The sequence below is a fragment of the Chrysemys picta genome, chromosome 5 (assembly GCF_011386835.1).
Source record: "Chrysemys picta bellii isolate R12L10 chromosome 5, ASM1138683v2, whole genome shotgun sequence".
Taxonomy (NCBI): domain Eukaryota; kingdom Metazoa; phylum Chordata; order Testudines; family Emydidae; genus Chrysemys; species Chrysemys picta.
This window is the reverse complement of record NC_088795.1, coordinates 63,354,399-63,380,156: the sequence shown is the minus strand read 5'-3', so window position 1 is coordinate 63,380,156 and position 25,758 is coordinate 63,354,399. Positions and strand designations below refer to the sequence as shown.

At 39.3% G+C, this 25,758-nt stretch overlaps 1 long non-coding RNA gene across 2 annotated transcripts in view; it reads right to left on the bottom strand.

Moving 5' to 3' along the window:
* The window catches only part of LOC101945015 (uncharacterized), a 192,575-nt gene that overhangs the window by 54,576 nt on the left and 112,241 nt on the right, over positions 1-25,758 (bottom strand). The gene's annotated exons all lie outside the window — the stretch shown is intronic.

Sequence of the window (25,758 nt, the reverse complement as noted above, 5' to 3'; positions counted from 1 at the left end):
TTATAGCGAGGACACCTAGGTTATATCCCAAACTATCTGATTGCCTATTACTGCCATATTTATACACTAAAATCTCAACCAGAAAAGCAGCCTTGACCAAACAGAGAACACATACTGAATATAACCCAAACTTACCCTTTTCCCAGGTTTGATAACAGAACTAACCATAACAAAATATAAACCTCACCTTAAACTTGCTCCCCCATATTGTGGTGATGGTTTTTTCCTACTGCTTCCCTACAGCAAACCCCTCTGATACAAGAGCCCCTATTTTTCCTCCATTGTTCTATCCAGATTGGCACTAAAAAGATCCGCCTGTCAGACTGAGTCAGCAGTAATTACTCTTCACCTTTATGCAGAGTTATGACACATGGGCTAAGAGTGACCTTAACAGAACAGCCTTTCATCCACTCCACCCCCACGTTTCTAGAATCTGCAATCCTTTCACAATAGCATAGTCTGTGCCTTCCTCAACTGTGAGAGCTATGGAGAAGTCCTATCACCTTTGGGTACCTCAGTTTACCTATCTGAAAAATGAATCTAATAATAGTTATGTACTGTGACAAAGTTCCTCCTCTATCTTGGTGGGTCCTGCGCTTATTGGCGGATTTTCTTGCCTCAGAGATTCACCATGTGGGTTGGGGAACAGCCCAGAGACCTTCCCCTCTGGAAGAACCCACAGTCCAGGTTAACTGGGAGGTTTGGGGGAACCCAGGCCCACCCTCTACTCCAGGTTCCAGCCCAGGGCCCTGTGTACTGCAGCTGTCTATAGTGCCTCCTGTAACAGCTGCATGACAGCTACAACTCCCTGGGCTACTTCCCCATGGCCTCTTCCAAACACCTTCCTTACTTTCACCACCGGACCTTCCTCCTGGTGTCTGATAACACTTGTGCTCCTCAGTCCTCACATTATACCAGTTCTCTATTACCACCCACACACTACCCAACAACCCCCTCACAATCTTTAACATATTTATCCTCACAACACCTCACAACCTCACAACACCTCTGTGAGGTAGGGAAGTTCTATTGTCACCATTTTTACAGTTAGGAAACTGAGGCACAGAAAGGCTAATGGCTGTCTCCAGGTCACACAGAAAGTCTGGTAGAGCATGGAATTGAACCTAGGATCCCTAACTTAGTGCCCTAACTAGTGGCTCATCCTGCGTGTCCTCTGGCTGTGGTTTACGGTGCTAGGTTTTAAATTGTAAAAAGTAGGCCTGTCAGTTAATCACAGCTAACTCAAAAATATTAACTGCGATTTATAAAATTAATCATGATTAATCACAGTTTTAATCGCACTGTTAAACAATAGAATCCCAATTGAAATTTATTAAATATTTTTGGATGCCTTGTGGGAGGAATTGTGCAGCCTGCATGATTAGGTGCCACATGTAAAAATCTGCAGGACTGAGCTCTGAGCTTCACAACAGTTTAACCAATAGTGAGGCAAACAAGTTTTTCTTTACCAGTTAAGTGTCAGAGTTCCAGAACCAATTATGTTGTTACATGATAGATCTGCCTTCCAGTTCAGATCTTCAGCAATTAATTTAGCTTAAAGATTTATGGAAAACTCACTGCTGTTAATTACTTTAGTCTGATTCTGCTGCCACTGAAATCACTGTGCATTTTGCTATTGATTTCAGTGAGAGTAGGATCAAGCCCTTTGTGAGTGATATATTTATCTGCTGCATTCTCTTGCATTATAATTTAGGACATTTTCTTGGTTTCTATAATTGTGTTTGGAGGAAATAGTCTGAGTGTTGGTTTCAGTGTTGGATAGATCTAAATTAAGTTATTGGATATAATTAAAAATGGTTCTCAGTAATCCCACGCCCATACTCTTGTATAAAAGGTACCTCAAAGAACTAGTCCCTTTGTCTTTACTTAGGAAAAGCTTGTATTGAGGCTAGTAGGAATTTGGGAGATGAAGAACTAAGTATAGACTTCAGGGTCAAGCCCATAGTGCTACAGTATAGCATGGCATAAAAATAGATATTGGGCCCAGTTCTCCTCTCATTTACTGTGGTATAAATCTAGACTGATTCCACAGATGTCAATTGATTTACAACAGTTTCTATTTAAGGTGCTTATGGCCCCTTTATTGTAGTATCTGAGCACCTCACAATCTGTAATGTATTTTATCCTGACAACATCCGTGTGAGACAGGGATGTGCTATTATTGCCATTTTACGGCTGGGGAATTGAGGCACAGACAGCTTAAGGCCCAGATCCATCAATGTGTTTAGGAACCTAAGTCCCAGTTTTGGATACCACTGCAACCCCCCAAATCCCCACTTGACTGCCACCTAAACCTGTAGGTGCCTAAACTCTCTTGGTGCCTAAATTTTCAGGGTAAAAGTTCCCTTGGTTCCTAAGTTTCTGTCTCTGAACATGTGTACTGCTATGTCACTCTGTGCATCTAGATGCCTATCTCATGCCTAACCTCCCAGGTGAATTCTCTAACCACTGGGTTGAAAGTTTTAAGAAAGGTAGTGCCACTGCCACTGTCACCACCACTACCTTCTCCTCTAGCTGTTTTGGGTGGAGTGAGGCAGGTGCCTAACTTGTTCTCACAGGAAATGACTTATCATAGAATCATAGAATCATAGAATCATAGAATATCAGAGTTGGAAGGGACCTCAAGAGGTCATCTAGTCCAACCCCCTGCTCAAAGCAGGACCAATTCCCAGCTAAATCATCCCAGCCAGGGCTTTGTCAAGCCGGGACTTAGACACCTCAGCCTCCTGACTTTAGGAGAAGGGTTCCTGGTTATGGATCACAAGCAGTGATAGGTGCCTCTCTGCAGCAGAGACTTAGGTGGTGAACTTCATGAGAGGGGCAGGGTTTAGGATATGCCTTCATCAGCATCTCCCATTGGCTTGCTTAGGTGGCTCAAAGCCTAGCATACTGGCTTTTGTAGATAGCACTCCTAGGGGTCTATCTCTCCCTTTTCATATCTTAGGGGCATGACTCAGGCATTGTGAATCTCATTGTTGTTCCAATGATTTCCTAGGAACCTAAAAGTTAGGCATTGCAGCACTTAAGTTCCTTTATGGATCTGGACCTAAGTGACATCCCCAAGGTCATGCTGGGAGTCAGTGGAGAAGCAGAGACTTGAACCCAGATCTCCTAAATCCTAGATTAGTGCACTAATCACTGAACAGAGAGCACAATTTGATCCATTATATATATTGCATCCATGATTTGCTAAGTACTATATGGGGTCAATTTAGTAATTTATGCACAGCCCTGTCTAGCATTTCTTTAGCCCAGGGAATACATAGGAAGAGATCTTGGATTCCAGTTCCCATTTTTAAAACACATTTTTAATGATTTTTAAAAACACTCCTGTACCCCACCTGCCTTTAACAGCATAACAACTTGCAAATTTGTTTTAAAAAAATTGAAATGTCCTTTGTGTCTGCTACTTTGGCATATTTAAAATACAATAAACTTTTCCAGGGAGCAGAAGCTTCATTGTGTGATGTCCTGATTCCCACATTAAGACTTATCCATTTGTCCTACAAACAGAGGTGAAAGTAAGCCAGTATGCCCCAGTACAGCGGACAGGCAAGAGCCAGTACGATGTACTGGACCGGCTTCCCTAGGCAGCAATTTAAAGGGCTGGGGCTCCCAGCAGCAGCTGGAGCCCCAGGTCCTTTAAATTGCTGCCAGAGCCCCACTGCCGGAGCCCCTGGGTAGCAGAGGTGGCTGGGACCCCCAGGGCTCTGGCGGCGATTTAAAGAGCCTGGGGCTCCACTGCGGTAGTGGCGGCCGGGAGCCCCTGGCCCTTTAAATCACCACAGGAGCCCCGCCACCGCTACTCCAGGGCTCTGGCAGCAGGGCTCAGGCGGCAATTTAAAAGGCCTGGGGCGGTAGCGGCAGCCGGAGCCCCGGGCCGTTTAAATCGCCCCCTGAGCCCCACTGCCAGAGCCCCGGGGTAGTGGTGGCAGCTGGGACCCCCCGGGCTCTGTCGGCAATTTGAAGGGCCTGGGTCTCCGCTGTGGTAGCGGTGGCTGGGTGCCCCGGGTCCTTTAAATCACCACTGGAGCCCCAGCTGCCATTGCTACCCCGGGGCTCCAGCAGCAGGGCTCAGGCTGTGATTTAAAGGGCCCGGGGCTCTGCTGCAGTAGCAGCGGCCAGAGCACCGGGCCCTTTAAATGGCCCCCAAACCCCAGGGCTCCCAGCCACCTCTGCAGCTGGTAGCTCCAGCAGTGATTTAAAGGGCCTGGGACTCCCAGCCGCCACTACTGCAGCTGGAGCCCAGGGCCCTTTAAATCTCGATTTAAAGGCCCACCTCGTCTGGTTGAGGCCATACCCCTTCTGGTTGAGGCCCTTCCCCCTGATCAGGACTCCAGAGTACCGGTAAATTCTTCACCCCGCCTACAAAACCTTTTATTCGCAGTTGATCAGCCATAAACTTTCATCCAGTCCCAGCACCTGCTCACTAGAAATTCCAGTTACTTCTAAATCTATGAGTTTAGCCAAATCCTACGAATGGTAGAGTTTTAAAATCTGGGAATTATCTATGTGCAGTAGTGAGACCATATCAAACAATGCCGTTTTATATTTTTGGGTTTTGACTTCCACTTCTGAATTTTTTTTGAGCGGTTGGCTGGCCAGTATAAGTTTTTCTGCCTGTCTCTTATATATATTGTATGTTACTATTCAGGATGGGTCAGAGAAAGTAATTGCTTTTGAATATTTTTGGAAAAAGAGCATTTTATGACAAAATTAAAACTCACACAACGTTCTAAGGAACAACTTTCACCATAACAAGCAAACCACTATGCACACTTAATTTCCAAAAGCTTTGTGCAGAAACCAGAAGGGACCTGAACATCAGGCAGACAGATCATTTGACTGAACTCAAAACAGAGATGGCAAATTCACAACTAAGCAAACGTGTAATCACTCTGGCTATAAAGTCATCTAGGAGACTGCCAAAACCATTGGCAGAAAAAATAGGAAAATGTAAGTAAACTAAAAGAGGCTCTGTTTAAAAAAGAAAAAGAAAAGCAGGAAGGGGATAGCTCGGTGCAACATGCTTAGACTCCCTGGCACCATAGGTTCAAATGTTGTTATGGCTGATTCAGCCCTTCAAACCATCATCATTTCGAGGTGGATTCACTGAGTGTCATGCAGTCTACTGTGTAGGGATTTTAAGATTCCGGTTTTCTCTTAATCGACATTAAAAATCCCCTTTCACTGTTTTGAAGTTGTAGCTTGTCTTTTGTCCATGTCCAAAATTTCTATGATTGTGCAGCTTATAGCTGACTTCTGTCATTATTCCGAGGGTTGGCTGCATTGGACTGGTGATGTAAGATGAAATTTAATGTATACATGTTAAGTGTTTTCATCATCATTATTCTATAACCCATCAATCAGAAAAATAATTCCTCACACAGAATGGTTTTTGCACAGAAGAAAATACAAGAAAGATTACAATGGTAGAAAAATCACACATAATACCTGAAAGTGAAAACAGAGGAGCCCCACTCTCCAGAGAACAAGAAGATAAAAACAAGGTCACAAATTATCTTGTCACTTCAACTGACTCCCTTCAATTTTTGATCGAATCATCTCTTCTTCTTCAGGTGCAAACACCCATCTCAGGGCAACATATTTCACACCCTTGAAGGGGATACACAATTAGCAGCCATGTTGTTTGGAATAAAACACAATGGTTGAGTCAGAAAAAACCAGAGCAAACACAATGAATAGTCATTTAAAAAAAGTTAAAGATGACTCAAGAGATATCAAAATGTACAGAGAAAAAAATACACGATTGAAGGCAAGAAAAACTAAGGTAAAAAATGCAAAACCACCTAAGTGGTTTAGGAATCTACGTCCCAACGCACAATTTTATCAGTCACCACTTTTCCTTTGTTCTGCACACACAAAGTAATAAGAGAATCTACCCTCTGTAATGAAATCTAATCGTTATCAGGCAAATCAGATCCCCTTCAAATATTCATTCTCCCATCACACAATCAGAAGCAAGCCATTATTTTTCCTATGGTGTGTCAGCTTACTACAAAACCATTATGCATAGCCTTTTGGAACTTGCAGAGTTTATAAAGTCATATATGCATTGTACTGAGTTTAGCCCCTTGACCAGTCACTGCTGTGAGTTTTATAAATATATACCTCTCTTCATGACAGAAATGGTCATCATGGTTTGTTGTGGCATGAAGGCTTTATTGTCATAAATCTGGGATGGCCACATGACTTTGCCAGCTGTGAGTAATACAGGTCACTCCAAATGAGTGCTAATAAAATCTTTATGTTACTCACAGCTTGGAATCTCTCTCTGACACATAACATATTGAAAATATAATTTATAAATACTTTAGGGAGTTTTAGAAGATACTGGTCCACATCCCCTGGATCACCTGGGATGTGGTTTAATGAAAATCTGGGGTGAAGTGGGTGAAATGATTTTCTTACCCTTATTTGTGGCTACTCCATCTTGGGGCCAGTGGGTGCAAGCCTAAAGATTTATCCCAGCTGCTAACATCTGTTCCAGCAGCTGAGGATCTGTCACTTTCATTTATGTCATGTATTGGTTTTGCCACTAACATTAGGAAACATTATTTTGTTTTGTATTAAATATTGTTGTATTTAGCAATACAGTAGTTCAAAAGTGTCAGATTCTCAGCTTCTGAAACAGATGTTACCAATGCACTGGGACTCCTACACTGATGGCTGGGAAGGGGATGTTATAGAAACTTTTATGGGGGACGTACACTAAAGTAGGATCCCACATGCACACACCAGAGGAACTCTGAGGGCTGGATCAACATGGTGAAATCCTGGCCATTGATTTAAACAGGGGCAAAATTGCACACAGTGTGTTTAAATTCACTTTTCTTCGGGGGATATCATGTCCATACAAAAGCTGTGAAAGTTCTGGAGGGCAAGAGAGTCAGCTGAGCCTCTCCCCTGCTCCACTATTGGTGTCACCAAATGTTATAGGGAATCTCTGCCAGTTTCAAGGGCTACTCCATTCTTGGAAGCTCCTATTTATTTTCCATAGCTCATGAAACTGGGGAAAAGGGAAGGCAATGGGGGCTAGTTTTCCAGGAAAAAATGTTTTTGTTTTGTTTTAACTTTTATAGAATACTTGCTGTTGTTTACAAAGGAGAGGAAAACAAACATATGCAATGTCATCTGCTTAAAAAATATGGGGAAAAATGAAATTTTGTACATTTTCTATTTAAGATAGGCCTGCGGTCTGAAAGGTGGTTTGCAAGCAAATAAATATTTCTGAATAAGCCTCTTTTTGACTTACAATAATATGAGGAATTCAAATATGGGGAGGGTTCAAAACAGAATACAAAACAGAAATATAATCCCATGCAGAAATCCTGCCTATGTGGGAAATATTTCTGTTGTCCGATTGTGAATATGAATTATGCAGAAACAAGACATCATGGACCAAACTCTGTTCTAACTTAAATCAGTGTAAATTAGGAATAACGCCACAAAATTTAATGGAGATGTTTTTGATTTATACCCATTTAACTGAGAGCAGAAAAATTACCCTCTTTTTTTACTTCAGTCCATATTCTGCTAAAACTGTGAACATGTGAAATACTATCATTCCTTTTTTCACCAGATAGTCACTTTAAGTAGGGCAAAGATATTGGAAAATGAAAACAGATAAAAATAGTGAACTTCTTATGCTGTTGGCATCATTAAAAGGTATGACCAGCCAAGAACAGCTATTCAGCAAGCACTATGTCTCTCTCTATTTTTTAAAGTCATGGTAGTTTTCTTTCTTTCTCCATCTTCAAAACCAAAATCTTTTGCATTTTTAAATAAGTGCCCCCATTTAAAGTAATCTGTCTATATCCCAACAGGTTGAGTTAAGAATTATGATGAGTTATGATTAGCATAAATATTTTCATTCAACATATTGTTCATCTCCTTAACTCAACATACTGATGATTGCCCTATTTGACTATTACCATTGTTAGATTTTCATGCAAACTCTACCACTGTATAAGGTATATTCATATGTAACAGGCAAGGATATATCTGAGACAGCATAGTATTCATTTTAGGCCAATTCCTGTTCTGTTTATTGAATCGATCCATTGAAATAAATAAGAGTACATTTATGAATAAGGCAAGCAGGGCTTTACACTAATGTTAGGATGGAGTGGAAATTCATTTAGTTTAAATACACCTTTACCCCGATATAACGCGACCCAATATAACACGAATTCAGATATAACGCGGTAAAGCAGCGCTCCAGGGGGCGGGGCTGTATGCTTTGGCGGATCAAAGCAAGTTCAATATAATGCGGTTTCACCTATAACGTGGTAAGATTTTTTGGCTCCCGAGGACAGTATATTGCGGTAGAGGTGTATTATCAAAACAGTAGTTCAAAAGTGACATTAATCTAAAGTACACTCCTGCTTATCTGAAAGGCCACAGGGATAAGCAGAAGTGCTATTAACTAACACAGGGCTACATGGGGGACAACTAGGATTTTCATATAGAGTAAATTCAAATAACTAGAATTATACTATAATCAGTGTATAGTTTCAGAAACTATACTAAGTGAACCAAATCCTCTGCTGGTGTAAATACGCATAGCTCCACTGATGTCAATGGAACTTCTCCAATTTACACCATAGGAGGATCTGGTCCAAAACAGGGAGGGGAACCCTATAATCCTTATTCCTGAAAATAATCCTTATTCACTTGAGTAGTCCCATTAAATTAAATTAAATTACTTTTGTGAGTAAGGATTAATCACACAAATAATATTCATAGGATTGAGCTTTTGGTGATGAGTCTTTAAATACGAATTTGTAGTTGAATATAAAACTGTCCATAAGTTAAGAAACTGCAAGCTTTTCTTCTAAAAAAATCACCAAAATTACCACATAGTCCTACAAATCTGAATAAAAAAGTAGTTTCACTAGTCGCTAGTCATAAGTATGAATGACAATTGTAGCAGTAGACATATATCACCAGAATCCTTGGAGGAGGACTGAGAACAAGACACTCTTTGAAGCCCTGTGCACAATGAGAAGTCATGTAAGTTTTAAAAGCAGGAAGCTACAAAATGTACTAGAATGAATAAAACCAAATGACTGCAACCTGTCTCATTTCATTTTGCTGCCCTGGTGGCAGATCTCTCTCACATCTATTTTCTTTAGAAGGATAATTATTTTAGAAAGCATATGGGATAGTGAAGAATTACAACAATAAAACAACAGGATATATCCTATTTAGGAGAATGGTAAAGATGAAGAAATTAAATTGTGATTTATTTCTTTTTCATCATGATGAGTAATAAGATCATGCTTCTGTCAAGTCATAAAATAACTCATTTTCTCTCATGTCAATAATACAGATTTATTAAATGAATGCAATCATGTATCATTTCCAAGTGATTGTGTCAACTGGAACCTTGATTTGGTTGATGGAATCCCCAGTAAAAATAAATGTGGAAATTTCTTGGCAACAAGTTAGTAATTTATTTACAGAATAGATATGAGGTCAGGGTTTTTCTTTAGTTTAGTTTTAAAACCAAATTTATGTTCACTTTACTCAAAAAAGTACTCCCATTAATATCTTGTTATATTTAGAAAATTCACTACATAAATAACAAGGAAGTTCACATTAACTGGAGATCTTTTTCCATTGTTGGATATCCATGGACACTTTCAGATCTGGTTGCAGGATCCGAGCTTTAGCGAATGCATGAGAATAATAATATAAAAAAGCATATTTGGTTTTATATACATTAGCTGGATTACTAATAGGGATGGGAGAACCTCAAGTGGTCCAAAGTTAAGTCTAGATTCAGGTAAACTTCCAGAAGTTCAGGTACTTATCTGAACTATCACTTTGATCTGCAAACTTACCAGGTAATCCTACTCCCATTGACTTCAGTAAAGTTCTTTTTACAATTTTCTCAAATCCATCAGGAAGAAAAATAACCTGTTCTTTTAGTAGGGGAAAATCATATAGTAAACACTATTTATTTTTATTATTTGTATCAGGAGTAGCACCTTTAGGTTCCACCCAGGACGAGGGCCCCATTTTGCTAAGCACGGTATAAACACAGGGATAGTAAGAATGTAAGCCCTGAGGAGCTTACAGGCTAAATAACTGTAGAGGAGATACCTGCTGCAAAGGACAAGCATAGTAAACACCTAAAATATCATGACACAAGGGTCAAAGGTAAATTTGAACGCCAAAATTTTCAAACCCAGGAGCCTAAGATTTGGCCTTGGAATCCATATTTAGGTTCATAAAGATATGGTCTGATTTTCAGGCGCACTGATTCGATGTGGTCAAACACCAGGAAAATATTGCAAAAATTTCATCAACACTTTCTCCTAGTTTTTTCCACTGAAATTTGAAATCTTGACAGCAGCTCCCATTGATTTAGGTTCTAACAATAATATTCTCTTTGAAGGCTTTGAAACATCTCTTGTTTTACAGAGTTTACATGCTCTGTACTAATTCTATGTACTCTTGTTACGCTGCACTGTAAGCATAGACGTTTTCCTGATAATATCCCCAAATAAAGCTCTTGTCTTCTCTCTGGTGCCCATTTGAAGAAAAAACATGTCTGTTAAAATGATTTGACTGCAGTAGTGCAATTTATTTCCCATGTAAATTATGTTTTACAGAGTTTTGAGACACAAAAATTAAACATTTAAGGCTGTTTCCAAGTGTTTTTGATTTGTTTAAGGTGAAATGTTAATCAGTTTTTAGTCTTTTATTCTGCAATATGTCAGTTTCTGCAGTAGCACATTTTTCCTCTATGTTGGATTTTTAAGTTACTAAACTGCTTCAGATCTAATGAAATGTCTTAATTAGGCATGTTAGAGTAGGCATTCAAGCACATTATTTTTCATTTGTATGAGCATTTCTACATTAGTGACAGCTCTTCATTTCTTTGATTATTTAGCTGTTCTTTTATATAGGACCTCACTTGAATAGACTTAACTGGCCATAATAATCTAATTATTTCAGGGAGTTTTTACTCTAGTCTGCTTCTCATATGTTCTGTGTCACTAGAGCATAGTTAATGGAAATATATCAGACCAAATACTATTATCCTTACCCAGCCAAAACTTTCTATGGTAGGAGCTGTCCCATTATTTGTTTCTCTATTCATTATCTACATAATGTTACATCTATTTTCCTTAAAATATTAATAAAATGCTGGATTTAAAATGTAAGTTAATTATCAGTTACCCTATTATTTTTATCATTAACATAATACAAGGTAGTGGCTAAATTAGTCTTGTAGTTAGTAAGCTTTGAAAAATTTAGATTAATGTATTAGAGATGTACTCTTAAAGTACTCATTCCTGACTTCCGCCCCCCCTCCCATTTATATACTTTCCAGAAGAAACTGTAGCAGAGACCTAGCCCAATATTCATTCTCTTAATCTCCATCAAAGAAACATAGGACAAGGTCCTGCAAGACTTTTGTGTGTCTTCTGCAAGATGCCCTTGACACCTATGGACTTCAGTGAGAATTGAGAACTCACCTCATCTCACAGGATAGGAAATACAGTGCAATCCATAAAGGTACTAAAGTGCCTAAGTCGTATTTTTAGGCATCAGTGCAATCCACAAAACTCACGCTTGGCTACCTCCTAACCTTGTAGTGCCTAAACTCACTTGGTGCCTAAGTTTTTTCCTCTGGGCTTGTACACTGCAGCCTCACTCTAGGGACCTGTGCACTTATCTCCTACCTGAGCATGCACAGTACTGCTTCATGATAGGTGTCCAGATGCCCATCTCCTGCCAAAGCCACAGAGTGATTCACAAACCAGGACGGTTAGGTGTCCGCCTGTGGAAGCTTCTGGGCATGCCAACTGGATCAGGGTCCTCAGGTGAGTTCACACAAAAGAGGGGGAGGAGAAGGAGGAAGAGTTCCCTTATAACCTTAAGCCCACTAGTAGGGTATTACTTACCCAAGATGTAAGAGAACCGCAGTTCAAGTTCTCCCATTCTACTAAAAGGGGAAGGGATTTGAATAGGGATCTGCCACTTCTCAGGTGAGTGAGCTAAGCACTAGGCCATAGAATATTCTGTTATGAGTTTCCCTCAGTCTCTCCTATTGAAGTTGTTCCATTTTAATTAAATAATTCAATAATTAATATTAATTGGGCCAGAGAAAGACTCTTAGAAAATTAGGCTCTGATTCTCAGCATTGCAATACCTATTGATCTGGGCCACCTTGCTTACGAACTGGAACAAAGAGTTTATACAGGGGAGTCCTCAAACTGAAAATTAAATTCAGGAGAAAAAAGGAAGTCTCTAAAATATTAATTTAATTAATATTATTATAGAAACCAATGGCTTGACTTGCAACTGATCAAGGGAAATAAAAACACTCTCACAAGTTTGTGTGTTTGAGGACTATGTTGAAATTGCAAGCTAGCACATTAAGAGCAAAGGAGTTTCCTGGTCCTGCTTTCAAGCTAGAGATCTTTAGAGCAGTGTTTGGTCATAAGAATCAATCAATCTGGAAATAGGCTAGAAAAAGGTGGGATGAGTTGAACCTCTCTGCCTTAGGGAGTTTCCTTCTTTTTCTCTCTCTATTTTGGGATTTTTGTGTATGAGTCTTAATTCTAAGAAATAAAGTAACGTTACATTGATAAGGTACGTTTGATACTGTACCCCATGAGGAATTATTGGTTAAACTGGAAAAGATGGGGATCGATATGAAAATCCAGAGGTGGATAAGGAATTGGTTAATGGGGAGAATGCAGCGGGTCGTATTGAAGGGTGAACTGTCAGGTTGGAGGGAGGTTACCAGTGGAGTTCCTCAAGGTTCGGTTTTGGGACCCATTTTATTTAATCTATTTATAACTGACCTCGGAACGGATTGCAGGAGTGGACTGATAAAGTTTGCGGATGATACGAAGGTGGGAGGCGTTGCCAATTCAGAGGAGGATAGGGATATTCTGCAGGGAGACTTGAATGAGCTTGTGAATTGGAGTATCAGAAATAGGATGAAATTTAATAGTGAAAAGTGTAAGGTGATGCATTTAGGGATGACTAACAACAATTTTAGTTACAAGCTGGGGACGCATTGGTTAGAAGTAACGGAAGAGGAGAAGGACCTAGGGGTCCTTGTAGACCGCAGGATGACTATGAGTCGACAATGTGACGTGGCGGTGAAAAAAGCCAATGCGGTCTTGGGATGCATTAGGCGAGGTATATTTAGTAGGGATAAGGAGGTGCTGCTTCCGTTGTATAAGGCGGTGGTGAGACCTCATTTGGAGTACTGTGTGCAGTTCTGGTCTCCCATGTTTAAAAAAGATGAACTCAAACTGGAACGGGTGCACAGAAGGGCCACTAGGATAATCAGAGGAATGGAAAACCTGTCGTATGAAAGGAGACTAGAGGAGCTCAGGTTGTTTAGTCTGACAAAACGAAGGCTGAGGGGGGATATGATTGCTCTCTTTAAATATATCAGAGGGATAAATACAAGGGAGGGAGAGGAACTATTCCAGCTTAGTACTAATGTGGACACGAGAACGAATGGATATAAACTGGCCGTGGGGAAGTTTAGGCTTGAAATTAGACGAAGGTTTCTGACCGTCAGAGGGGTGAAATATTGGAACGGCCTTCCGAGGGAAACGGTGGGGGTGAGGGACCTGTCTGGTTTTAAGATTAAGTTAGATAAGTTTATGGAGGGAATGGTTTAATGGTAAAACATATTAGCAAAGGAATACCAAGCAATGGCAGGTAAATAGTATAATGGCTAACAGGGGTCAGGCTGGAGACTCTTGCCTACATGCTCGGGGTCTTACTGATCGCAATATTTGGGGTCGGGAAGGAATTTTCCTCCAGGGTAGATTGGCTGAGGCCCTGGAGGTTTTTCGCCTTCCTCCGCAGCATGGGGCAGGGATCGCTAGCAGGAGGGTTCTCTGCCAATTGAAGTCACTAAAACACAGGATTTGGGGACTTCAACAGCAGAGTCAAGGGAAGGGGTAGGGACGGTTTTGTGGCCTGCAGCATGCAGGGGGTCACACCAGATGATCATAATGGTCCCTTCTGACCTTAAAGTCTATGAGTCTATGAGTCCAGGGAAGAGTATTTTGTGTTTCTATCTAGCTTCTGTGTGTGTATTCCATCAACATAGCAGAGGTCTTCTTACTTCATTTGTGGAAGTACTTGAAATCTTGCGTGTGTGAGCACTGTGACTGCAGTGGACTTGGGAGCAATGAGTACCCCCAGAATCAATTTTGAGTCTAAGATTCCTACATCACTAGGTTGTTGTTTTTTCCAGGCTAAACAACAGCGGTAGCTTAATGAAGCAAATATTAAAGGTAACTGAATGTGCTACTAGATGCGTATTCTAGTTTTAATCTCTCCTTTGGGATCACACATTCAGAGTTTCTAGTTGTGTGGTAATTTCTTCTGACAGCTAGGCAGTGACTATCTCTTTCTCTTTCCACATGCAGGAACACTGCAGTAGCTCCTGACCATAAATCTGGCTACATGGACTTTCTGTCAAATGAAAAGGAGATTTCAACATGATATGAAAACAAATATAATAAAAGACAGAGTTCTGTAGAATGGTATTTTCCAGCCAGCCAAGCCTATTCAGTACATAGGCATGCTATTGTTTGTTTGTTCAGATTCTCCCCTTTATTTCTTAAGGAGACTGTGGGTACCAGGGTAAAATTTTGAAAAGGTGCCTAAGACACTTAGGTACCTAAGTCCCATTGATGTAAAAGGCAGTTGGCCATGTTTAAAAATGTTACACTTCATAATGAGTAATTTGTGTATTGAATAGGATTTTGTGTGGAAACTATAGGACTGCAAAATTCAGATTTTAAGCGACAAGAGTTTTAAGGGATTTGGAAACACATCCTGTAAAATTCTTGTCTGTATCTAGGCCATTCTCAGAAAAAACTTGCATGGGACTTCAAATTGTTTTTACCTGTATAAAGACTGAAAATCATCTGCAGCACTGGGCCATTGAGGATGTTTGGAAATATTAAGAAGAAGTTTTTTAGATGTTTTTTTCAAACATGGACTTACTTACAATTATTCTTTATGATTAAAGCTGCAACCAATAAGTCTGAGTTGAACAGGAAAATGATAAAGTAGCATTGAAAACATTCTGTGGCTCCATCCGAGTTGCATAGAACGTTTTGTGCAGCTAATTAAAATATTCCTATCTTGGGTGACATAGCAAATTAGCTCCCCATGTTCCTAAATTGTTACTCATGTTGATAAAGATCACCAGGTATCATACTGTCCAAGGCTGAGAGAAGTTGAGACAGGTGTGGCCTATCTTTTACAATCTGGCAATCACAGATCCTCTTTTTGTGCCTTTCTTCTTTACATCCCAGTTACTGATGAATTTCAATCATGATTATATTGTAAGTCCTTTAATATAGCTCAGCTGGGCATCCAGTTCAAATGAATCTGGCAATGATATCAGAAATTAATTTGGGTAGGGCACATATTGTATAAGAAAAACTATATTCTTGATGACACTTGAAAATATGCTTATTCACATTCTGGGGCTGCATCCAGCCAAAGCACACTACTACTGCACTCTTCAGATGTGTCCTTTGCTCCTGGGAGTAGGATTTGAGAATGAGGCATGTTCTTTGAGAAGACCTCAGTATTAGGTGCAGCCACCAAAAAAAAAAAAAAAAAGGGGGGGGGGGTAAGGGGGTTCATTCATATATGCTGAAACTCTATTTAAAAATTATACTCCTGAATTTAAAATATGCAGTTTTTCCCTCTAGGACTCACTTTGAGAGTCTCCTGTTCTGATGTGTTTGTGTGTGTGTCCAGGCACAATGAGCATATGTTAAAGTGGCAAGTGCAAAGAGCCTTCTAAATGCAATCATTATCTTGAGGATTGAATTTAATACTCTACAGCTGCAATACTCTACAGCGGCTAATCTTTCTCCATAAGTCTCTATCAATAAATTATCCTAAATCCCATAGTCTGCTCTCTAGAAAAGTAATCCCTTGAGGGTACATCAGAGTGGGAATGTGGGCTGGATGAAGAGCTACAATGCATGCTGGTATATTTTAAAGAGAAACACAAAGCAACCCTTGTTTTTTTCATGCCATCCCAGGGGATTTATTCTCCAGAGTTCCAATCAATTTTGAACAAATCTCTGCTGGTCTAATATTTTGCTTTCCGTGGATGAATGTTGAAATTTCATATAAAAGCTCATATGAGCTTTGGTTCACATTTTGATAGGACATTAATGCAAAAAAGCACCTTACTCACATTACCTCTACTTAAGCCTCCTGTAAACTATATGTTGCATGCCTAATTTACATATAGCACAGTGATATAAGCTCTGCAAAGACAGTATGTTGTTTCCCACATAAATATAAACTATTATTTGTTGCTGTTCAGCGAAATATTGATTCCTTGATTTTCACAAATTTTACTGAGAAACTTAAATTTCCCTTCCTGGGACTAAAATTCACTGATGTGCACACACAAAAAATTAAAAAAAAATTAAAAGCCAGATTCTCAGGATTGTTTGGTGCCTGCCACAGCTCTGGGAGAGGAGAAGAGGTGTCTATGTCACCACTGTGGCTCTTTGTCCCTCAGGCCACCAGGTACTGGTCTAGTTCCAAAGAACAGTTGATAGCAACCTCAGAACTAATATAAGTTGTTCTGACTGTAGTAACCCCATGGGGCTATTCCTGCGGCTAGGGATCTCCAGCTACAGCAATACTAGAGCCATGCTCCCTTTCCCATGGTCGCCCAGCCTATGCAGGGCAGTCTACAGCTAGATGGTTAATATGGCTTTAACACCAGTGACACAAAGCAGCCTTAGTGAGGGCCACAATCTGGTCAAAATTCAACAATTAAAGAGAGAGAGCAAGAGAGAGAGCAGAGTTATTTGCATACAAAGGTCTAGAGATGTATTTTACATATCTTAGTTTTCAATTAAATATAATTGTATAAGGTACAATGTTATTTTTAAAGTAATTACTTCTTTTGTTATTACATACTATATACACAATAGGCTTGCCCCTGCTCCCAGTGAAGTTGATGGCAAACTACAATATATATCAGTGAGACCAGAATCAGGCTCAATAAGAAAAAAAATCATTAAAGTGACCATTCATTCCAAATGTTCTTCAAATGAATTGAGCAGACAGAAAGCTACCAAATACCCTCATTTCCCTCCTTTAACTATTTGGCCTGGCTGTGAAAGAGAGCTATCAGCTGAAGGCATTCAGAGAGGTGGGTGCTCCACATTTTGCAAGACCAGGACCTTGGAGAATTGATGTTTGATTACTATGTTTCATTTTGTTTTATGTACTATAAAATGTACCATGGCAAATGGACATAAGGCTGACACCTTGACTTAGTTGGAAAAGGGGAGTTTTCAAATAATCTTATAATGCAAAGTCATTATACCTATATTACGGGTCATTCAACCCCTTGAATCTGAAGCACTGAAACAAATTTGCTGTCACTGCTGAGATTCTTATGGACCTAGCAATTAGCTGTTGGTGTTATCTACAATTATGGAAACAGGTCTTTTCACTTTGAAAAACAAGAGTGGAACTTCAAGACACATTTTGAAAAGCAATATTTTCAAAGATTAATTCTCAAAATATATCCCCCCTCGCCCTTTGGAGACAGTTTCTTTTAGAGAAAATAAAACAACTGAATCAGTTATCAGTAGGGAATTTGAATCAACCATATTCATTTTAGTTAACTGGGAAAACATCTTTTATAAGTTTTACTGCAACAGTTATAAGAAGTTCACATCCTGACAGCTCAATCTTAGAGGTACAATCCCCACTTTATGTGGGTTGAAATAATTTCTATGTCATATTTGTGATGTGATTCTGGGCTATAATTAGTAGAAAACAGGCTAAGCTGAATAGTAGACATGGGACCAAGTTTGTTCTTAAGTGACTCTTTTTTAAAAACCCACTCGTTTATCTAATATACTGAAAAAGAAAGAAAGAATTCATTAGCAAGAACCCACATTTCTGATCCTAGTCTATCAAGCATAGTATTTTAATGTAAATTTTAGCTTACAAAGAAAGGGATGTTATGTAGGGACAAATCTGACACAGGGATGAGTAACTGCAATCACGGCAGATCCCTTAAAGCAGGCCCACTGATTATTACTTTCTGATCAGAGACAATTTTCCATAAAGACAACTCAACATTCACTTCATGCTTATCCATCCCCCAAGGCAATTCATACATAGCAGTGATCTATGCCTCAAGGAAGAGAGGGTAGGTACAGGGAGGGTCTGGGCAGACCCTGGTTCCAGAGCTAGCTTTAGCATTGTTGATGTGCTTTTTCCTGAAAAGGGATGATTTCCTGAATTGAGGCCTAAATACTTTTGTTAGATTGGGGTTTTAGACAGCATGTCAGCAGGCAACTGTTCATTTTTCTGATAAATATACTTATTGGCATATTTCAGTAATTTCTCTGAATGATAGAAAAGCATTTTTCTAGAGATGTGACTCTGGTTGGTTATAATAGTCCCTGAGTGGTGAGGTGACCCATAATATTAACAAGAATACCAGTGTAAATGGAATATATTTATATTGATGATACAGAAGGCAAGAGATAAATAGAAACAGATCTATGAGGAATTCTAAGATATACTTTCAACTTCTTCTGCAGAGAATTTATCCATCTTTTGAGATTTCTCCAGAGGATTGATCTGTTTATAATTTAGAACTGAATATTTTTCACATATCTTCCTGTGATACTTTATGTTCTGTACCTTCTTGATTTATGTTATGGGTCTGTTCATTCTTCCACTGAAACCAAATGGGAAAAGCAATTTGGCCTTTCAATTGCTTTAAGAAGTAAAGTCCTTTAATTTTATTTGGAAAGGTGCAATAAAACTGAACGCAACACTTCAGAATGATTCACCATACAATCTAGTGGTTTTAACAGTAACATTGCTATAAGAGCAGAGTATCAAAGGATAATAAGTGTATTTTTTTACACAGATATGAAATATGCTAATAGCTCACAGAAGTCTATTTTGAAATATTCCAATAAAATATTTTTTCTGTCCAGTGAAAGAGTGCTGGTGATGATTTTCAGATGATTGGAACTGAATTGGAAAAAGTTAACAAGGACTTTACTTAGAAATCCTGAAGCAACAGTTGAAAGTGCTTGGCCAATTTAGTACTGTATATACTGCTTCTGCCACTTCAAGTGAAGTGAATGTAACCCCGGTGGCTGATGGCAGCAAAAAGGGCTGGGTTCAATATATTTAAGGTCCCCCTTGACAAATAACTAAACCAGCTTGAGCTAAATACACCCTTCCTGGCTTCCCTTAACAAGCAGAACTTCCCAACTTGCAGCACTCTGTACAAACAAGGAAATCTTTATTAGGGGACAGAGAATACAGTCATAATCTTGGGAAAACACAGTAGCAGAATAACACACATATATATATTCAAATAAAGAGTAAAATACTCCTTCTTCCAGAAACTTTGGCAGCAGTCTGTCTAACTCCTCTCCTGTCCACCAATGAGAATGTCCCACAGGTCCAGTACTTGCACCAATTCAGCCATCTATTAAACCAACTCATAGTTTGGGTTAGCAAATAAAGTAGTCCAAGTGTTTCTTTGCAGGTCTGTCTCCAGGCCCAAAAGAGCTGTTTTCCTGATTCAGCCTAGTGATTTCACTCTATTAAGGGACTGTGTAGCTAGGACCTTAGTAGAATCCACTCAGATCTGTTGCTGTCCTCTGCACTATCCCTCACAACAAAGTCTTTGATCTGTATTATTAAGTTCCCACATATAGGGAGCCAAGAGCACTTAGAACTCTTGAGCAGTCTTAACTGCTTGAAAATGAGCCCTTTACTACAGAATGAGAGCTCTTTCTTGATGTGTGAATCACTCAGAGCCTACTACCTCAAAAAATTCAAGTTCATGTATAGTTATGGTGACTTCCCAAGTGTCAATAGAGGAATTGTGGGTAGGTAATCTATGCAAATAAAGATCCTGATGGTAGCATTTTCTCTTTTCGCCAATAGAGGAAGTGAGAGCTTTTTCCCCTCTGGAGGCTTCTGGCCATAGAGTTTACATGACTATATGTGAAGACACAGTAAAATATAATATAATAGATGAACAAAACTTTAAACATTTGATTTGTGAGCTTGACTTTAAATATTTTAAAGTTCTTAGTGAGGTCACATCATCACATTTAACTGATGTACTATATACCAAGGCAGAATATAATTTAGTTATTAGATGGCATGGTGATGGGCATAACAGAAATCTGTAACAAAGATCTGGAACATTTATTGTCCATGGCTGTTAATTAAACTATCAAGGTGAATAACATCCTGTCCCTAAACTTATATCTCTGAAGTGTTATAGTGAGAGCATCCATAAAAATGCTCATTTTGTCACATTTGTCTCTCCAAAAAACCCCAGAGATTGACTAAAACTTTTCTATCTTTTTAACTAGCCCTCTGCCAATATAGGATTGCCCTCTATGGTATTTTCACAAGTGTTTTGTCCATATTTTTCAGTTCAGTTTTAAATTACTGTAGTAATGGCTCGGGCCTCTTTCACTATTCTTGAGAGACTAGCCCCCAATTGAATAGATGTCAATCTTGTAACATTTTCCAGAAATTCTACATGTCTGAAATGATTTCCAGATTTGGAAGTTAAAAAAATATAATTTCAGGAAACAGACACACTCAGTGCTTTCCATGAGGATTAGCAAACTTTACCAACAATAAAGATGTACTAAGTATACAGAGAGTATCAGTGCTTATATTGGGGAGTCAAGCAAGGAATTTAGATGCATCATGTCAAATTCATCTGTGATTGAAAGTCACTGACTTCAGTAACATTAATTGAAATCTGGTCCATAACCTTCACCTTCAACATAAAAGGATGGGCTCAATCTTCATCATGTTAAGTTAACTGGGACAAGCATGATACTCACCTTATCAGGGCATATTCACAGATTCCTAGTTTTTAAGGCCAGAAGAGTCCATTAGATCATCTAGTCTGACCTAGATAGGCCATTAAATTTCACCCAGTTGCCCCTGTATCAGGCTCAATAACTTGTGTTTGATTAAAGCATACTTTCCACAATGGTATCCAGTCCTGATCTGAAGACATCAAGAGGTGTAGCTTCCACAATATCCCTTGCTACTTCATTCCAGTAGCTAATCACCCTCACTGTCAAAAATGTGTGCCTAATTTCTAATATGAATTTGTCTGGCCTCAGCTTCCAGCCATTGGTTCTTGTTCTACCTTTCTTCACTAGATGAAAGAGCCCATTACTACCTAGCATTTTCTCCCCTTGAAGGTAATACACTGTAATCAAGTCACCTCTGAATCATCTTTTTGATAAAGTAAACAGATTGAGCTCTGTCAGTCTCTCATTTAAGGCATTTTCTGCAAGTCTCAAATAATTTTTGTGGCCCTTTTCTGCACTTTCTCCAGGATTTCAATATATATTTTAAAATGTGGACACCAGAACTGTATGCAGTAGTCCAATATTGGTTTCACAAATACCATATACAGAAATAAAATCACCTCCCCACTCCTATACTCTACTCCCCTGTTTATACATTGAATGACAGCATTTGGTCCTTTTGTCACAGCATTGCATGTTCTCCCCTAACATGTCCCACTCATGCACAGCATTGTAGGAAGCGATGAAAAGCAAATTGTGACGTGGGACTGCCCTGAGGTAACACCTCATGGAATTTTACACTTAAATATGTCAAGAATTATTACAAAAGTAATTTTAGTTACTTACTTATGAGGTGGTTCCTCCTGGTTGAAGAACTGAAGAAATACTTCTGTTAATATTCTCCTTCATAAACATATAAGAAATAACCCCCAATCCCCTCCCTCCCCCCGACCCCACAACATACCTTTCAAGAGCCCTGGCATATGCGACATAATAAATGAGATGGCAAAATTGATACAATGACTTCCATATTCATAGATTCAGAGGCCAGAAGGGACCATTATGGTCAGATGAATTATTGTAAATGTCTATCATCATTAAGTCTTCCTCACCCCTCCCCTCACCAGGAATGTTCGGTTTCTCTTATATTTTATATTCATAGCAAAACACCATTGTTCTGAGTCAATTAGAGTTGCTACACACATAATATAACTGACACTAAACTACAATAGTAGAGTAATACAAAGTTAAACCAACGTCACTACATACCTACTATTCCACCCACAAACACAAACCTTAACACTGCCACACCTATTGAACACCTTAATATTTGTTAAGCTCAGTATGTTTCACTTAGTGTACTTATATACTGGTGTGTACATTTACATACTGTTCATAAATATCACTTAAGAAAAACATCTCATACACTGAGCCACATAACTTGAAATGATAATGAAAGCTCTGCTTTTTATTTAAATAGTGTGGTTCCACTTACTGACATGGCTTCTTATAAAATGAGGAGGAGGGAAGAACACATTCCTCATAGAGGATCTGAAGCAGCTTACGGAAACCTCAGGAGAACACACCCCACATCCAAGAGAGCCAACAGTGGACAAAGATAGTTATTTTGCCTCCCTCCCTAACAGAATCTGGGGCAGCCTGGAGGAACCCTTCTCAAAGATGTCTGGGCTGGGGGTAAATGAGGAAGCTGAGCAGGAAGATTACTGTGAATGTCCTCCCATAGCTTGCCTGTGAGCCCTTTCCTGTGGACCTTTCATTTGCCACTGGGAGGAAAGGGGGGTGTCTATCTATTCCCTCACCCCCAGGACCTGTCTTTTGCCAGATTCTTTGCTGCCACACACTCAAATTGATCCATTCAGGCTTTTCATCCAAAAGTATCAGCCTATTGACTTCAGGCAGCCCCAGGGAATGGTGCGTCTCACCCTGGTCTATGCTGCTGATGTTCCCTGAATGAGAGGTGGTACTTGGAGCTATGAAAAGGAGGTGATCAGTCTGGTGCCAAAAGTGTCAATAGAAACAGAATAATAATTAATAAAGAACAATAGTAACCCTTTGCCCTACCCAACTCGCAAATTTAAAAAAAGTGATGGGTAATAAAACATGAGAGCAACTGCAAAACATCACAGTTGTGAAGAACTCATTTAAAGTGAAACTCAGTGTTAGAGTAAAGGGTTTTGATGGGGGAACCTATCCTATGTGAGTCCTGAGAGGGATACAGAACATCTATGCAATCTGACTGGAGCCACTACTTCTCACTACCTACTGATGGTTCTTCCCATCAGCTACTTAGAGCACAATCCTGCAGCTTTGCAATCAATGGACATTATACCACCAAACTAAATGGGAGCAGTATTGATCCTATAGTGCCTCATAGCCTATGATGACAATCCTTACGTAGAGTGGTGATCCAGAAGAGCTACAGTTCATGGACTTACAGGCCACACTCTTGCTTCTCTTCTCAACAGTCCTGCTGTAGACTTTAGCTGTATAGTGCACAGAATGATCCTGCATGCCAGAGATAGCTGCTGTAGAGCTTGGCTTTGTCTTAAACAGAGTGATCCTGCATGCCAGAAATGTTGTTTCTATGTTTTGGGTCTTCACTGGCCACCCAGGGCCTATGGGATTTGGTCTTATAATATGATTCCATTGCAAATGAAGTATTTAGAAAAGAGTGTAATAAGATGCGAAAGAACCAATAAATAACTATACAAATTATTTACATTTTATTCCTGGAGGGGAACAGCAGTGGCTGGGTTGTTTGGGCTCTCAGTTACAATCCTGAAGCTTGTTACTTCGAATCTCACTCATTCTCCCACTGGAATACCACCTCCAATGTAGTTGGACATGGTGCTGGCTACATCACTCCCGTGTGTACTGCTGGCCATGAAAATTGATTTTCCTTTACCCGATGAGCTCTGGACTCAGAGGGGATTTTGGCTTTGACATTTTATTCTCTTTCTATAATTAAATGTCTTTCATGCAGGAGGATATGAAGTATATTTAAGTATTAAATAAGGGTGACGGAGGGAAATAAAACTGGAGGTAAATTCAATGGAAACATTTCTTGTGTCATATATGGAAAAACATACAGTATGTATAATATTTTGGTGGTATTTATTGTTCTCTTCTCATAAAAAAATAATATCTATTTCCCTTATTCTTGGGAGTCCTCCCACTAAAGCCTTATCTCAGTTGTGTTTAGCGAAGTGAAAACAGGTAGAATTGACATGAGCTGAGCATAGCTCAGACTTATTCTGTGTAAATTCCACCTCCAACTCAGCTAGTACTCCTCATTCCCGACATGCATTTCAAATGCGCCATGTCTCACTGATAGTCATAAGACTACTCACCGGAGTAAGAGGTACAGCATCTGGCCCATACTGTAACTTCTATTAGCACTAACAAGGGTTGCATCAACTATGTCTTTTGTAGCATGAGCAAACTAGACTCCCTTTCTCCTTGTGTTCTAATGTGTTTAAAGCAGTTTGACTTAAGTAACAAAGAACCTTATGGCCATAAAAGTTTCCAATGAAAATACTTAAGTTCAAAAGGTACTGATTTATTTCTGCCTTTCACTCAAAGACTCACTTTAAGTGTTGGATTATCTGGGAGGAATTTTATTGCAAGAACATACACATCATCAGCCAGCTAATTAGACCTTTTCCTGCAAACCTGAAACTGAAAATTTCATAGGTTTTTATTTTCTATTTATTTATTTAAAGGAAATGCTTTGATAGTCTGCACACGCAAGTTTTATAATGGACATTTTTGAACATTCTGAAACTTCAAAAGGATTGTGTCCTATTTTAGACATTTATTATTTTTCAAATATCCATTAATGTGTGGAATACGAGTGTTGCAAAAAGAGAACTGCTTGTTTATTCTTCCAGATCTGTACAACCTGCTTTTCCCATTCCTACTGTGAACTTCTTTGAACACCATTTCCATTGGGTATGCCAACTTTTTAGATTTTGTGAGCCAAAGCCTCCTAATTTCAAAGCCAGCTTGCATCACCATGCAAGTTCAATTTCTATTTTATACTTTAAGGATTACATTGACGAAATCTGATTCAGTTACCTTAGGGCTAAAAAGATTGAGGTTTTGATCAATGATCACTGTCAGCTTTAGCACACATTTACTTTAATCCTGCTAGAGTGTTGGAGCCATTAGGATTGTTTTTGCTGTAGTTAATTCAGGGTTTTGGACTGGAAACAATCTCTTAATTTTAAACATAAAAGTTTATTCATGTCAGCTACATTTTTGGATCTATGAAGATTTTGATTAAATGTATAATATGTCATCTGCTCAGCTGTGCTTTGAGACATGGGCAATTCTGTGTAACTTTTATAAAGTAATTCCTTATGACTCAGTCAATTTTCGGTAAAACTACTTTCGCGCACACACAAACACACCTGCCTTTGCATGTACAAAATATAGGACACTGACTTTAGAAGTTATGCTAAATGACTACAGTGCAGGAAACAATCAAAAATGTAGAAAAATGGGAAGATACCAGAAATTAGGTGAAAAAGGATACAGGTTCTCTGTGCTGCTCACATTCCAGCACTCTCAAAATATTCATAGGTTGTTGTGTTTTGTCCCGGCCCCACAAAAACACACAAAAGCAACTGGAACTTTATAAAAGAAGAAACAAATACTGTATCTGGTCAGTTCTTGTCCTTAGGAAAGTGCAGGATAACTAACATTATCTTGTGCTGTACATAGCTCAGATTTATTCTGTACAAAACACAGTCATTCCACCTCATCCTGACTACAATACACCACTGAACTGCATCTTGGACCTCTCTAGAGT